Below are 18,030 nucleotides of genomic sequence, written 5' to 3'. Positions count from 1 at the left end.
AATCTTGCAGACATATATAATCATAACTTTGTGACTCTAAAGAGTTACTCGCAGAAGAATATTTTTCCCTAGGGGTGTTTTGAAGAGCATGGAGTCATTGCAGATTCGTACCAACTCTATATTCAACAAAATGAACCATTGCTCTGTATCGCACCCTCTTCACAATTGTTCTTCTTTTTTTAATGTAGTTGCATCTTTATTTGAAAGTCTCAGCTGCCAACTTAGCATTTTCCACCAACCCGGGGAGCGGACACTTTCACGGGCTTCATAATCTTTTGCGTAGGTGCTGCCTTGGTGGGGACCTTAGTAGCGACCATTGCTGTCTTTTTAGAAGCTTGCTTTGCCTTTTTTGCTTCCTTGGCAGCCCTGATGGCCTGCTCTCGTTGGGCCCTTCTAACCTCAGCTTTCTGATTCCTCTTGGCCATGATATCAGCAAGAGATGCACCCACGATGGCCCTCTGGAATTGGACTGCACGGCGGGTTCTTTCTTTTGAAATTTCGCCGATTGCTCCACTTTGTGCTTCCTCCTGTAGAGGACAGTCCAGTTTATCTGCGGAGGGTTCCTCTTGGAAAGAAATGCCGACTCGCATTTTGCATTAATGAACTGGAAAACTTTTCCATCCGTCCTGGCGTAGTGCCTGCTGTGTCCGGGGTAAATCTTGTATTACTGCAACTGTACAGTTCGGCCTTCATGGCTGCAGCAGCCGAAGGACAATTGTTCTTATTCTTGAGCCCATTGTTGCAGCTAGTGTGTTGATTCCTTTTCCTGAGACTCTTCCTCTTCTTTGACACCTCTCTACTTCCCAAGTATGATATTCTTTTTGAGACACTAGTCTCTCATGATAACATACTCCAAAGTATGCCAGGCAAAGTCTCACCACCTTGGCTTCTCAGGAGCATTCTAGCAGTACTACTTCCAAGACAAATTTGTGTTGGCAGTTCATGGTATATTTTCAATATTCTTTACCAGCACTACAATTTAAATGCAGCGGATCCTCTTCAGTCTTCCTTATCCAATGTCCAATTTCCACACGCATATGCGACATTGAAAAATACCATGGCTTAGGTCAGGCGGACCTCTGTCCTCAGAATAAGGTCCTTGCTTTTCAACACTTTAAAGAGGTCTTGTGAAGCATAATTAGCTAATGCAATGTGTCGTTTGTTTTATTGACTGCGGCTTCCTGGAGAATTGGTTGTAGACTCCCAAAAGATGAAATTCTGAACCACTTTAATCTTTTTTCTTTAGATATAGGCATACATGATTTTATTTTATTTCAGTGATAAATGTATCTACTAGTGTTAGAGTTATAGTATGAAGACTATATTTTAATGAAAATTCTCTCTGTAGCATATAAACCGGAGTCACTAGCTATTATTTTTTCTGGAAACGTATGATACATCTTGATAGTCTCAACGTTAATGCCTTCTAACAACCAGTGGTCATGTTTTGAATTTTAAAAATTTTTTCATGAAAGATGATTGTTATTGTTTTGTTGACTTTGCTATTATTTTGTATGAAGATGATTGCTTTATTGTAGATATAACATTTTCTATAAGTAGGCATTTGTTCTCCTTTTGCCTATAAAATATCATAATTTAAAAAGTTGTGTTATAAAACTAATCAGGTATATTTATAACATCTGATTTACGGCATTAGCTCTGTCTCTAACTTAGATAGGAATCCAAAAAATTAATGTGGTTTTTTTAGCAAGATTTGGTATCCTCTACATGTGTGTGTAAGTCAACTTTCTTTGCAACAAAATTCATTCTATTATCAATTCTTGGATTCAACCCAAATGAATTGATAGGCTCTGAAATTCCCTGTAGAATACACCTCCCAAAGATAAAATACTATTATGAAGTGAATCTTAAAAGTGCTATTGCTGTTCCTACTTTTGAATTTCTATTATCTAGAAAATCAATACTGGCTTATGACTTTCTAACGTAGTCAAGAATGAGCTTTCTTTAAATGCAGAGATATATCTTCCCGAGCCTCACAGATAAAAAGTAATGCCAATGGGAGAAATGTACAGCAGGAGAATTATCTATAAAAGAGCCGTATATAGCACTTGTAAGTATGTACACACACAAACACACACATAGATAAGGACATAACATAATCTTTGAATCTGATATAATTGTCTTCTGTTTTGTTAGTTTTTAAAAATTTATTTAGTGGTCCTTTCAAATTGTTTTGTTGCATCTACTTTTACTTATGAGGTAGTGAATGAATGTGTGTCTATTTTTGTCATTACTACTATTGTTATTTCAGGAATAACTTCAGCATTCACTAAATTATGAGAAATTAATATTTTATACCAACTAAAATTGTAGTATTTTGTTTTTTCATACTTATTTCCAATTTAGCAAGTTTGTGTCCCTGTACACCACGTTTCTCTTTGCAAAGTAATCTAATTTGTCATTGTTTTACAGTTTTAGGGAAAATCACATATACATAATTTTGATAACTATATAGACTTAAACTCAAAATTATATTTGCTAGAAAAAGCAAAAAATATTTTCACATATTGATCATGAGTTAGAGAGATCTGAATTCAACAGTGAATTTCTTAAATTACACTAGAAGTTCACAGAATTTAGAGCTCAGAGATTTCAAATTTAATTCCTTTATTTTGTAGAAAAATAAAAAGAAAATCCTGAAGTTTAGAGAGGTGACAAGAATTGCTCATTTCTGTTCAATGTTAGAAAGTCATTATGGCTGAAATCTGATGTCACCGAAGAAAAATATTTGATGACACTATATAAAGAGAGAGAGGGACAGAGAAAGAAGAAGGAGGAGAAGAAGATGATGAAGTAGTAGTAGTAATAGTAGTCGAAGTGATAGCAGTAGTAGAACAGGGATAGCTATAGTTGAGGGATAGCTATGCCTGTGAGCAAATGACAATAATGCGAACTCATATAACGTTTTGACTGACACCAATGGATAAAACTATAGGTGAAGTTTATAGGAAAAATTATACCTGGAATGTCAGACAGATAATTTGTATTATTCCAGCACACACAACAAAACTAATTTTTCTTTGTATAATTCAAAAATATAATTTGGATGTCCCATCTTCTTGAGATGTAGATGGAATTATCTCCAGACAGGCCCACTTATTGTCATAAGGACGATCAGAATCCATCCTCTAATTTCTGTACAGTCCTTGAAGAGTGGGTTTCACAGAATTATGATCCAACTCCACCCTCCCCTAAATTAGTATGGCTTCTAGACTCTTTTGCTATTTATCGATCATCTTCTCTGTGCCCTGTTGTTTCCTGTATTCTCCATACTCTTAGATGCACATGCACACATATATGCTTCTGGAAAGCTTCAGCTCCCTGTATCTATCTCTTTCTCCAAATGAATTCATTTTATCATTATTTATAAATTCTTTGATGACAAATATTCTTACATATTTTTATATTATTTTATCATTATTTACTCTCAAACATCATGATTTCCATATAACTCTGCATCTTGCAGTTTTTTTTCCTTCATAATATGCAAGGTGAATTTTGTTAAGCATGTTGATATTTTCCACAGATTTCATATGAACGTAAAAGTGGGCAGTGAAAAAAAACCTGAATAAGAATTGACACATTTGAATTTTGTGAGAATATTGCATATTCTATGAAGGGCCAGAACCAACAAATCTGTCTTGGAGGAGGTACGGCCAGAAGGTTTCTTCGATGCAAGGATGGTGAGAGTTTGTCTTAAACACTTTTTACATGTTGTTATCAGGGATCAATTTCTGGAGAAGGTCAACAGGCTTGGGAAAATAGAGGGTCAATGAAAAGGAGAAGGATACTCAACCAGATGGATGGACACCATAACTTCAATAATAGCCTCCAACACCCCAAGACCACGTTGCATTTCCTTCTGTTGTAGGTGCGGTTCCTATGTTTCAGAACGGACTTGGGGGCACCTACCAGCACCATGGTCTACTACCGTAACAGCCGGAATACCCCCAATCTTATTTGATCTCCTGGCCTAAACCAGGTTGGGCCAAGTTCATAGGCAGCCATAGTGGGGTAGGTGGTTCTGGGAGAGACTGCTAACTGTAAAATCAGTTGTTCAAATTCACCAGACGCTTCACAGGAGAAAGACAAAACTTTATATCCCTGTAAAGATTTACAGCCTCTGAAACCTGTAGGAGCAGTTCCACTCTGTCCTATATGGTCACTATACAGGTTGGAATCAACTTGATAGCAGTGAGTTTGGTTTTGGTACCAGTGGCAACAACCTCACTTTAAACATATTTTTCATTTCACTTTATCTTTAGTATATGCTGTTATTAGGTGCCACCAAGTTGGTGCTCACTCACAATGAACCCTTATACAATATTGCCAGTCCTGCACCACGTTCACAATCAGTACTATGTTTGAGACCATTTGTGTAGCCATTGTGTCAATTCATAACATTGAAGAACCCTCAAGGAGAGGTGGATTACACATTGGGCTCCTATGCTTACGGTTTACAGTTGAAACCCACTAAATGCTCCATAGGAAGAAAATGAAGCTTTCTGCTCCGTGAAGACTGATAGCCTTAGAAACCCACAGGGACAGGTCTACTCTGCCCTATAAAGTCAGTATACATCAGATTTGACTCGATGCCAATGAGGTTGTTGGAATTTTTGTTTGTTTGTTTGTTTATTTATTTGTTTTGGGTCTACTTTACCAAGCATGATGTCCTTCTCTAGGGACTGTTATCCACCTGATAACATGTACAAAGGACGTGAAATTAAGTCTCACTACCTTGGCTTCTACGCAGCATTCTGGTGGCAGCTTTTCCAAGACAGATTTGTCTGCCCTTCTGTTATCTCACAGTATATTCAATATTCTTTTCCAACATCTTAACTAAGATATACATTTTCTTTGATTTTCTTTGTCCAGTTTTCACATGTATATATGGCCTTTGAAAATATGTTGGCTTGTATTAAGCATATGTCTTCAAAGTGACATATTATTTTGAACACTTCCAGAGATCTTTTGCAGCAGATTAGCCAAATACAATATGCTGTTTGATTGACTGACTGCTGTTTTGGGGTATTGATTTGAGATCCATGCAAAATGAACCCTTTCAAACTTGAATGTGTATCACGATTTTGTTTTCTTTACATGTGCTGTAATTCTTGCTGAATGCTGTAGTTTGTTTTTAATCTTCATCAATTGATGCGTAAAGTCCTCTCTACGACAGCAAGCATGCTTGTGCTACTTGCACATCACAAGTTGTTAATTAATCTTTCTTCAGTTTTGATGCTGAGTTCCTCTTCATGTAGTCCAGCTTTCAGATTATCTCCTCGGCATAGAGATTGAAGGTATGTGAAAGGAAACAACCTCGGGCAGGACTTCCTTTATTATAAACCATGAAAGCTAGACCTTTGTTCTGTTCAAATAACTGCTTCCTGGTCAGGGTGGAGGGTCGATATGAGCACACTTAAGTGTTCTGGACTTCTCATCCATTCCAATGTCATTCTTAATTTGTTCTAATCCATACGATTGAATTTCTTTGTCTGGCAATAGCATTGTGGATAGATTTATTGTGACAACTCGGCTTCCGTAGAAACATGTGGGCAGAATTTAATCAGGTCGCAGACTGATTGGAGGGTGACTGAGATAAATGCTTTCTGAGGCTTTCTCTTCCTCTCTGCTGATCTGACCAGCACGCTGCTGCCTGCGCTAGTTCTTTGCCTCAACTCTGTGCTGGATTAACTGTAGGTCAAGCGAACCTGTGAATCTTTCCACCTTCCCGTGCATTGTTAGAGCTTGGGGCTCCTTAGAGATCTACTTAATCACGCTGCTGGTGGATCTTGTCAGCTGTGTACATCATTAGATCTCTAGAGCCAATTGGGGCCTGCTTCCCTATGGTCTGAACTACTGACTGGTGATGCCCCACTCTGCTATCTACTGCCTGCTTCAGAATCTGCCTGTTTTGCCTGAGGGCAGACTCCACCTTCTGCTTCCTTGGAAATGGACCAGCAGCCCACATGAGTGGAAGGGACTTTTGGTACATTAACTCTTCCATGAAAGTGATTTGAACTGAGCCCTCTATACTGATGTGTGGACTACTTAGTTGTTACAGTCTTTCTTGCTGTATAAACTTATCCATATATATAATCATAAGTGCTCTGGTTTTGCTTCTCTAGAGAATCCTGCCTAACACAAACGTCAAAAAGCTTTCTAGTGTTCTCTGCTTTCAGCCAAGATTCACCCAAGTCCTCTTCTAAATATGGCTTGAATTTCTTGCAGTATGCATATAATTCAACTTATATACCAGAATTCTATCATTAATGAAATCTTTCTTGTGTGCTTATATATGATAATACCAATTAAGCCCTTGGATTTTTTGTTAGCAAATTGTTGACATTTGAATCCTGTTCACAGAGACATATATTTTGACAGGACTTGTCAACGTGCCTTCTAGACAATTCGCCATAATTGTGAGCACACTAAATATGTATGAGGAAAATTTGCATACATAATCGATGGACTCTAATCTGTTAGGTGAAAAATCATATTCAATTGGCCATTTGTATTTCTTTCCTATGCAACTATGTTTTTGTCCTTTGCCTACATCTTAATTTGGTTGCATAAAAATATAAATAAAATCTTCACTGTTGTCTGATCAAGTGTGATTGAGAGTGTCATGTAAGAGAGAGGAGAACTGCCTCTGGGAGTTTCTGAGGCTATAAACTTGCACTGGAGCAGAAACTGTCATCTCTCCTCCTAGGAGTGGCTGATGGGTTTGAACTACTCACCTTGTGGTAAGTAGCCCAACACAAAACCCACTACGCAACCAGTCCTTCTTCAGTTTAGTCCTACACTTTAATATTTCATTTGCATGAGAGTTTTGTGAAATAAGAACATACACTTTATTCTCCATAGGTTTTGAAGATATTTTTCCAAGTGGTCATTTTTTAAGACTTTATTTTTTATATGTTTAATCTCCAAGCATTCTAAATACACATGTAGTAGATTTTATTATTTTTTCTTTCTGGATACTATCTTATAAGGATTTTCTCATTCAAAATTTTAATTTAATTTATACATACTTATATTTATACTTTCATGGTTTTGTTATTTGTTTAATTATTTATTCATTAGTTATTTTATATAATTTAGGCAGGAAAATAACTTATTTATTTGTTTGTTTATTGAAATTATCATTTACTTATTCTTCACAGCTATATTGCTACAAATAAACTGTATTTTACAAATAAGGAAACAAAAGCAGACCACATTTGAAGTCTTCTTACACTTCATCCAGTTAAAATGTAGCTACTATTTTATATATTCTAAGATTTTATAGATCCAGGTTTATTAGCAACCTACAATATGCAGATGAAATAATCTTGAAGCTTAAAGTGAGGATTCTAAGCAGTTGCTAATGAAGACGATCAAGTATTCCAGCCTTCATTGTTGATTACAAATCAATATAAAGAAAACCAAAATCCCCATAACTGAACCAACAGGTAATATCACGATAAATGGAGAAAATATTAAAGTAGTCAAAGACATTTATCTTGATTAGATACACAATCAATGCTCGTGGAAGCAACACTGAAACAATGCATGTGAAAGTTCGACATTGAATAAGGAAGACCAAAGAAGAATCAGTTCATTTGAATTATAATGCTGTTGAATAATATTGAAAAGCTCATGGACTGTCCAAACAACAAACAAATCTGTCTTAGAAGATGGAAAGTCAGACTGTCCCTTTAGAAGCCAGGATGGCAAGACAACACCTCACCTCAAATACTTGGACCATGTTGTCAGTGAGGACCAGCCCCTGGTAAGGAGGCATCGCGACAGTTAGGAGCACATGGTGTTACAGCCTGGAGGAGTCAGGAGGAGTCAGGAGGAGTCAGGAGGAGTCAGGAGGAGTCAGGAGGAGTCAGGAGGAGTCAGGAGGAGTCAGGAGGAGTCAGGTGGAGTCAGGAGGAGTCAGGAGGAGTCAGGAGGAGTCAGGAGGAGTCAGGAGGAGTCAGGAGGAGTCAGGAGGAGTCAGGAGGAGTCAGGAGGAGTCAGGAGGAGTCAGGAGGAGTCAGGAGGAGTCAGGTGGAGTCAGGAGGAGTCACTGGAAGTCAGAAGTGACTAGACGGCAACTAATAACCACGTCAAAAATCTGTAACTGAAGTTTGAAAACAGCAATATGAGGCTAATAGTTTAGCTAATGTTCTTAATATCTTTAAAGTCATGAACAATGAGAATATATAGAAACATGAAATATTAAGTACATAAAAGCATTCCTTAAATTATGACTTTATCAAATCATAAAAAAAAATCCCTGGTGTATTTTTTAAAATATCTTCTTGTTAGTAATATATATTACATACAGTGTTGCAGCAATAATTTGTTGATGTATAAAGACACCGATTATAACATCTGAAGGCAGGAACAATGGAAACAACAAAATTCATAACTAACTTATGACAAAGCCAGTGTAATGTTGAATGTCAGGTACTACCTGTATTTTAATGAAATGTATCTCCTATTCAAGAAGTATGTATACTCAAGCTATTTTTCTCACAAGTAGTAGATGCCAAAAGCTTTGTTTAGTACCTTTAAATACACATTAGAAAACTACTTTAGAAATGATTTCATTTTACATGCAAAAAATCGATAGTCACATTATACAGATGAGGGGGTACCCACCAAAAAAGAATTATTTTTTCAAAAATGTGTATTTTTTTTTTATAAAACAACTTTATCACCTTCAAAGTACTCTTCATTGCACTTAATACATTAGTCAAATCTGCAAGTCCATTCCTGGCAACATTTTTAAACTCATCTGTTTGGATAGCTTGCAGTAACTCCCTCATTTTTTCTTCACCTCTTCTGTGTCACCCGATTGCTCTCCTTTCATGACTCTCTGCATTCAAGGAAACAAAAATAAGTTGCCCAGGGTGAGGTCAGGTGAGTAAGGTACATGGAACAAGAGAGACATGCTGTTTTTTGCCAAAAATTGGCTCACTGTGTGAGCAGGTGCATCACCATGGTGCCTCACCAGTCCCCCATCTACCACAAATCAGGTCTTTTTTTTTTCAATTGCACACTGTTACACAATCTTTTCAGAACCTCTAAATAGAAAGCTTGAATGACAGTCTGACCTGATTAAAATGAACTTCAAATGCACTTCAATTCGATATTTTTGTTTGTTCAGAAAGTTGATGGACATTCAGAGTGAGGTTTGTTATCAACATTTAACCCTTTGGAAATGAGAAAAACACTCATATCCTTGAGTTTTCCCCATAGCACTGTCCTTTTAAGCTTGCACTTTTCCTAAGCAGGAAACTAAACTTCACAGCTACATGCTATTCTCTTAAATCAGCCATCACAAAAATGAGGTTTGAGAGACACCGCTTCTAGGAAAAAATTCACTGTGATCAGAGAGAACGTTCTCAGGTGATGCCACTGGGTGCACTAATTCTGAGCAAGTTGCCTGATGCTTGCATAGCTGGAAAAATGTGTATTATGGAAACTCTGCCCAGTGGAGGTTTTTCCCAGATTTTGGAGGGAGTTACCCCTGCCATGAATTAGAATGTTTCTAGACACAACCAAGGCATAACTCGACTTTACATCAATCAATTATGCAGCCCATGGAACAAACAGAAAAGAAAAGACCCTTGCATTTTCTGTGAGGCCAAAATGTTTTCATCATTTAATTCAAGTCAAATATTACCTTGTGAAAGTTAATAGAAGCCTATTTGAGAACAGTAAAACTACATTTATATACATTTTCACTTTCCAATGTATACATTGTTATTTTCATAAAATTCAGATTTTAAGGTTCAGTTTCTATATTTTATACTTCTCACAGTGGTTTAGTCATAGTTTTCTGAGATGGTCAAGGTTTATTGTGCCAACCGGGCTGATAAACACACGTGGGATTAATTGAAGGGCAGAGAGATAAATGGCTTGGTGAGCCTCACCTTCCTGGTTCTCAGGTCTCTTGCTCTCTGAAGGTTGGACAAGTGTACAACTGGCTTAGCCAGTTCACTGCTTCAGCTGGCGAGGCTCACTTCCTGTGAGACATCCTTGAGTAGAAGCCACATGGACCTACCCTGAATGCAACCCTGGATGCTGGAGCAGCTATATGCAGACCAGGGGCCAGGACTGAGAAGCTTACACGTTCACTGACTCGGCTTTCCTCCTGCAGTCGGCATCATAGTGTGTGTTTAGTGAGATTAAGCAGGATGGATTTTGTAGATCGTTGTCAGACAGATGGGCTAATGTTGGACTTATGGGTTTGTACAGCACTGGGTTGGGATGCTTTCTTAATGTACACTTACCCTTTATATATAAAACTCTCTCATATACATATATATATATGAGCTTTTGTGGATTTGTTTCTATAGTTTACCAAACTGATACATTTTCCTTTTTAATGACTTTTATATTTTATTCCCTAATTTTCTGGTGAGATTCCCTTTTTCACTTCGGTAGTTGAATTCACTTATTGAATAGTGTTTTTGTTCAGCTTTTATGTTTTTAATATAAATATTGGTCACAGATATTGTACTCTTGAGAATGCACACAACTTATTTATTTAAAAGTTTATCTTTCTGTAGCACTATTTAATTATTGTTCTCTCTCTTCTGAAACACATGTGGGTTTCCAATAATTCCTCAATCACAGCAAGTCTCAGAGAAGATCCATTTTATTTTGGTTTTAACCCTTTAAAAATTTTTTTCTCAAGGGAGGTTATTTCCCACAAAAAGAAAGAAATGTGAAAGAAAAGTAGTTCTATGTCTATTGTAAGATGTGAAAAGATAAAGGAATGTCTATAGTATATGAATTTAATTTATTTTCCCACATCATTTTATAGATCTGAATTATGATTGCCTAAATTAAAGCGTGAGCTATGAAATTCAAATTTTGCCTGAGAAACTAGATGTGACCCAAGGAGTTTTAGGAAAAAAAGATTGTGGATGACTAGGTAAAACAGAATATTTGTAAATCTACCATGTCTAAGCTTTGTTTTGGGACCAGCCTAGAGGAAGAAACAAGTTCTAATGGTAATAAAAATATTTTGTTGTGTCTAGCAGCAGAAAAAATTAGCTTATGCAATGAAGAACTGAGAAACCTGAGAGAGTTTAAGGGAAAGGAAAATAAGCATATTCAAAAGACTCACAGACAACATTGCAAAGATGCATGATGGGTTTGTATGGTTACACAGGTGTTTGTGTAAAGGATTATTTTGAATTACATAACTTTGTGAATATAAAATAGTATTTTTGTGGAACTATATGTTTGAACAATTCCAACATATAAATAGTGTGGTAGAAATATATTATACATTAATACTCACAAAAGCAATTACTTTACCAAAATTCAAAAAAATGAAGGCATTCAAACTAGTAGAAAGTGTTTAATGTTTACCTCTGCAGATGCCCCAAATCCCAACATGAACTACAGGTTCTCCGTTCATTCTCCAGCTCACTGTCATTGAGTTGTGTCCCACTCATAGCAATCCGGTAGGACAGAGTAGTCCAGCCCCGTGAGAGCTTCCGAGACAGTAACTCTTTAGGGGAGTAGAAAGCCTCCACTTCCCCTGTGGAGCAACTATTTTATATTATTCCAACTCCTGACCTTGTGTTTAGCAACCCAAGTGCAACAGACCACTCGTTCATTTAAAAGTAAACTTTATCCATTGAATATGGCTGGTACATGTTACCTTTCTGTATCATTTATGTATCTCTCTGTATTCATGTTGTAGAATCTTCTGTAGACACACAGATACTTTTTAAAATTTAATCTTGCATTCTTTCTTTGAAATAATTAAATAATTTTATTACGGGCTTGTACAACTCTTATCACAATCTACACATACATCCATTGTGTACATTTGTACATTTTGTACATTCGTTGCCCTCATCATTCTCAAAACATTTGCTTTCTCCTTGAACCCTTGGTATCAGCAACTCATTTCCCCCTCCCTCGCTGCTCCCTCCACCCCCATGAAACCTTGGTAATTTATAAATTATTATTATTTTGTCATATCTTACATCACCCGATGTCTCTCTGCACCCACTTCTCCACTGTCTGTCCCCCAGGGAGGGGTTATATGTAGATCCTTGTAATTGGTTCCCCCTTTCTCCCTCACCTTCCCTCCACCCTCCCGATATGGCCACTCTGGCCACTGGTCCTGAAGGGTTCATCTGTCTGTATTCCCTTTGTTTCCAGTTCCTATCTGTACCAGTGTATACCCTCTGGTCTAGCCAGATTTATAACATAGAATTGGGATCATGATAGTGGGGGGTGGGGGAGGTGGGGAACGTTCTTTTTCTTATTAACATTGTCCCTGATAGATTGGAGAGTTGGATACTTTAAACTCTAAAACATACACATAAACATATTTTTAATGGAAGTATATTTGAGTTAATTGTGGATTTGCATTAAGTTGTAAGGACAAATGCAAAGGGAACCCATTATTCAATTTTATCAGTGGTAACATTTTGCATAATTATAGTACAGCATATTTACAGTAATATAATTCACTGAACTTATTTTCTAAACACATGGCTTGCTATTTGTTCCAGATAAAGGCAGATATCTCAGTGTGCATGCGGTTATTGATGAAAGTATTCTTGCCTATCACTCCCCACCCCAGCATTGACCTTGGGTAAAACGTGTTGGAGTTTTTCATTTTTGTTCTTAATACATTGGCCACGTTTACTTAAATTTGTAACTTATTTGCAGCAATTACTAAGAGACTAGTGTTGTGGGTTTACAATATAAAAAAGGGAGACTAGCATCAATATTGGGAGCTTATGTTTAAGTCTTTCAGGTCTACCAATCCCTATGATTTTTATATGATGTTATAAAAAACAAATTTGTAATCCATAATCCAATAATAATAATAATAATAATACTTTGAATATTTATATTAAGAACTTAAAAAAAAAATCTTGGTGATAGTCTTAAGAAAAAAGATCAGCCATATGAACTCTGTCGAACCCAGTTCTGACTTGACATTCGTGGGAGGACAATACATTGGAATTAACTGAACCCAGCTGTTTTTGGTGATGGCTAGACCCTGTTACTTTTGCAAGGTATTATTCTGAGAATTCTATAAGTAATTACTTATTTTTACAAAATTCTTATGAAATTTTCAACAATTACTTTTCCTAATTTTCAGGTGAATAAGTAGAAAAAGAACAATTTTGAGTACCTTGTTTATGGTTGTTCTGGTATAGTTAGTATGTGAGCAACCAGAATTTGAATCCAGGCAGCCTGGTTACTATTCTGTCTTCTTAATCATTATAGTAAACAGATCTTTCATCATACTGTTTAACATGAATGTTGATTCTCCTTACGTACATAAATTCATTTGGTCTTCTTAAGGCCCCTGTAATATATTAGTAATATTATTAATTTCCTAATATTTTAGATCTGAAGAGGAATATAGAAATTATATAACTAGGTTAATATCACACAGCTGACAAATGACATAGCCATGATTTGAACACTGATATTTTTTCAGGGTTTATTCTCTTAACTATTATTACAAATTAATATTATTTGATCAAACATAGTCTACAAGGTACAGCCTTGGTTAGAAAAATATTTACTGGAAGAGAAAGAATTGCCAATGCATAGATCCTAGCCCAATATCCTTCTTTCTTCATTACCAATACAGTACTAAGTATGACCACCACTTGCCAATGTAAAGAAGATCAAAATTTTCACAACTAAACCAATAGGTAACATCATGATTGATGCACGAAAGATAGAAGTAGTCAAGTGGACCCATCTTATGTGGATCCACAGGGTTCATGGACTCAACACTGAAGAGACAAAATGACATGTTGCATTAAGCAACTCTGCTGCACAAGATTTTTAGTGTTGAAAAGCAAGGAGTTTACTGTGGGGACTAAGGTATGGTATTTTCTTTTAAAAACATTTTATTAGGGGCTCATACAACTTTTTTTTTAAACATTTTATTAGGGGCTCATACAACTCTTATCACAATCCATACATATACATAAATCAATTGTATAAAGCACATCTGTACATTCTTTGCCCTAATCAGTTTCTTTCTTTGGCTCTTTTCTTTTTTTACCTTTTATTAGGGGCTCATACAACTCTTATCACAACCCATACATACATCAATTATGGAAAGCACATCTGTACATTCTTTGCCCTCATCATTTTCAAGGCGTTTGCTCTCCACTTAAGCCCTTTGCACCAGGTCCTCTTTTTTCGCCTCCCTCCCCACTCCTCCTCCCTCATAAGCCCTTGATAATTTATAAATTATTATTTTGTCATATCTTTCCTTGTGCGATCTCTCCCTTCACACTCTTTTCTGTTGTCTGTCCCCCAGGGAGGAGGTCACATATAGATCCTTGTAATCGGTTCCCTCTTTCCAACCCACTCTCCCTCTACCCTCCCAGTATCACCACTGACATCCGTGGTCCTGAAGGTATCATATGTCCTAGATTGCCTGTGCCTCCAGTTCCTATCTGCACCAGTGTACATCCTCTGTTCTATCCAGACTTGCAAGGTAGAATTCGGATCATGATAGTTGGGGGAGGGGGGTGGGTGGAGGAATTATTTAGGAACTGGAGGAAAGCTGTATTCTTCATCGGTGCTACATCGCACCCTGACTGACTCATTTCTTCCCCTAGACCCCTCTGTAAGGGGATCTCCAGTGGCCAACAAATGGGCTTTGGGTCTCCACTTTGCACTTCCCCCTTCATTCGCTATGGTAAGATTTTTTTTTCTGATGATGCCTTATACCTGATCCCTTTGGCAGCTCGTGATCACACCGGCTGGTGTGCTTCTTCCATGTGGGCTTTGTTGCTTCTGAGCTAGATGGCCGCCTGTTTACCTTCAAGCCTTTAAGACCCCAGACACTATCTGTGATATGGTATTTTCCATGGCCTCATATGCATGTGAAAACTGGACATTGAATAAGGAAGATCAAAGAAGAATCTATTCATTTGAATTGTGGTATCATGAACTTCAAGGACAAAAAAGTCTGTCTTGGAAGAAGTACAACCAGAGGGCTCTTTAGAGACAAGTATGGCAAAATTTCATCTACATTCTTTGGACATATTGTCAGGAGTGAACACAGTCCCTGGAGAAGGACATCATGTTTGGTAAAGTGGAGTGACAGTGGTACTTATTGGTCCAGTTGTGAAGATTTTGGTTTTCTTTATATTCAGTTGTAATCCAGAATGAGGGCTGAAATTCTTTTTCATAAGCAGCATGCGGTTCAATTCATCTTTACTTTTCAAGCAAAACTGTGTCATTTGTATATTACAGGTTGTTAATGAACCTTTTCCAGACTTGATGCCATGCTGCGCTTCATATAGTCCAGCTTCTAGTCTTGTTTTCTGGATTACTTGCTCAGCATACAGATTGAATAAATTTATACAGGTCACATAAGTAAGATGGAAGGGTACAAACCTGACACACACCCTTTTTGAAATTAAACCATAGAGTAGTTCCTTGTTTTGTTTCAACAACTTCTTCAAGTACAAGTTCCACAATTAACAGTTCTCCAGCATTTCCATCATTTGTTCTGGTCCACACAGTCGGATTCCTTTGTATAGTCAGTAAAACACGAGGAAACATCTTTCTGGTTTTACCTGTTTTCATCCACGAGCCATCTGATGTCAGCAGCGGTATCCTTCATGCCATGTGCTCTTTTGAATCTCACTAGATTTCTGACAGTTCTCTGCCGATGTACTCCTGCAAGCATTGTTGAATATTTTTCACCAAAAGTTTCCTTACATGTGATATTAAGGATATTGTGAGATGATTTCTGCTTTCTGATATTGTTCTTTGGAATGGGCACAAATGTGTATCTCTTCCAGCTAGCTGGCCATACAACTGCCTTTAAAATTTCTTGGCATATGTGACTGAAGGCTTCCAATGGTTCCTCAGTTTGTTGAAACATTTCAATGGATTTTCCATAAATCCCTGGAGGCTTGTTTGTGGCTAATGCCTTCTGTGAAGCTAGTTTTTTTTTTAATTTTAACAATTTATTAGGGGCTCATACAATTCTTATCACAGTTCATACATATACATACATCAATTGTATAAAGCACATCTGTACAGTCTTTGCCCTAATCATTTTTTCTCCTCTTTTCTTTTTTTACATTTTATTAGGGACCCATACAACTCTTATCACCATCCATACATATACATACATCAATTGTATAAAGCACATCCATACATTCCCTGCCCCAATCATTCTCAAGGCATTTGCGCTCCACTTAAGCCCCTTGCATCAGGTCCTCTTTTTTTTTTCCCCTCCCTCCCCTCTCCCCCTTCCCTCATATGCCCTTGGTAATTTATACCTCGTTATTTTGTCATATCTTGCCCTATCCGGAGTCTCCCTTCCTCCCTTCTCTGCTGTACCTCTCCCAGGGAAGAGGTCACATGTGGATCCTTGTAATCAGTTCCCCCTTTCCCACCCACTCACCCTCCACTCTCCCAGCATCATCCCTCACACCCTTGGTCCTGAAGGTATCATCCACCCTGGATTCCCTGTACCTCCAGCCCTCATATGTACCAGTGTACAGCCTCTGTCCTATCCAGGCCTGCAAGGTAGAATTCAGATCATGGTAGTTGGGGGGAGGAAGCATCCAGGATCTGGGGGAAAGCTGTGTTCTTCATCGGTACTACCTCGCACCCTAATTAACCCATCTCCTCTCCTAAACGCCTCTATGAGGGGATCTCCATTGGCCGACACTTGGGCCTTGGGTCTCCACTCTGCACATTGTTTCACATTGGGCCCATAACCACATGTTCAGCAGTGTGAAACCCCCAGCCTTCCATAGGAGAAAGGGGCTTTGTACTGAAGAGTTATAGATTCCGAAATGCATGGGGAATTTCTACCCTGGCCTATAGGATTTTTATGAGTTGGGATGGACTTAATGGCAGTCAGTTTGATTTTTTTTGGTTTCACTAGTTTACTAAGTGTGTGATTGTGTTTTTTTAAAAAAACTTGGAATTTGGGAAAATTACTAAAATGTGATACAGAGACATTAAGTGAGCACTTTTTGTGAGTAAGATGGTGCTATTAGACAGCTATTCAGGGTTACAAAAAGCTTTCAATCATCAGAAAGTATTATCTTTGAAGCAGAATAAAAACAAATCTGCTTGCTAAAACTAAAAATGTTCATCTGATTTTTTTCATTCAATCTGTTTTTTAATATTACCTATTAAAATATTCTTGTCATTGTTTAATAAAACATTGACACAGAACAATCCACATTATTGATAGTTTACTTCCAAAACATGAATATTATTTTATTTTCTATACTGAGTGACAAATTAAATGAAATATGAATAACTTATTTTTCTCTTTTGGTATTTCCAAGCCTACTCTTTTAAATACACGGAGCATATCACTGGCATAAATATAAGTATGGTGAGCTGGATATAAGTTATGTATTTTAGTAGTCTGATGTAAGTAAAATTCCACTCATAGACTAGCTCTGAGTTTTCCCTTTCATACTACCTTTGAACAGATTTGGTTATTAGCATTCTTTGTTGTAAAGGAAACAATATCTATGGGAGAAACAAGTGAAGAAAAATAGCTTCTGCTATTTATCTTTCGAAGTAAATACGTATATTTGCAAATATTCTCTTTTTGAAAACTATAAAGAAAGAGCCATACTTCAGGTAAGTAGTACTTCCTCTGAGCTAATCTATATTCTCATTGCATTTACTTACCTTGATTTTTCTGTATTAATTCCTTTTGGGGGAATCTACAGAAACAACATCTGTAGAGCCTAGATATCAAAAGGCAGACCCACTTGCTAATAACATGTCTCACAGATTTTACTTCTTATCTAAGAACATGCATGCACATGCAAATCTGAATAGCATTTATGTTAAATCTGATTCAGCACCTCAAACTATTTAATTGAGATGTTTTATTAAGTACATTTGTGCAAAATTTTGTTATGTTATGTTATAGTCTTTCACAGTTAAATCCTGATTGATTTGCTATCTTTATTCCAATAGAAACTAATTTTTAATGAGCTCTTTGGAGTAATATATGTGCTC

At 37.1% G+C, this 18,030-nt stretch overlaps 1 pseudogene; it reads right to left on the bottom strand.

Moving 5' to 3' along the window:
- Positions 1 to 221: 221 nt before the first annotated feature.
- On the bottom strand, positions 222 to 7,807 carry LOC142428607 (large ribosomal subunit protein eL24-like; annotated as a pseudogene).
- Between the last annotated feature and the right edge of the window lie 10,223 nt (positions 7,808 to 18,030).

The sequence above is a fragment of the Tenrec ecaudatus genome, chromosome 16 (assembly GCF_050624435.1).
Source record: "Tenrec ecaudatus isolate mTenEca1 chromosome 16, mTenEca1.hap1, whole genome shotgun sequence".
NCBI lineage: Eukaryota > Metazoa > Chordata > Mammalia > Afrosoricida > Tenrecidae > Tenrec > Tenrec ecaudatus.
Note: the sequence above shows the minus strand (reverse complement) of the source record. Positions and strands in the feature narration are given on the sequence as shown.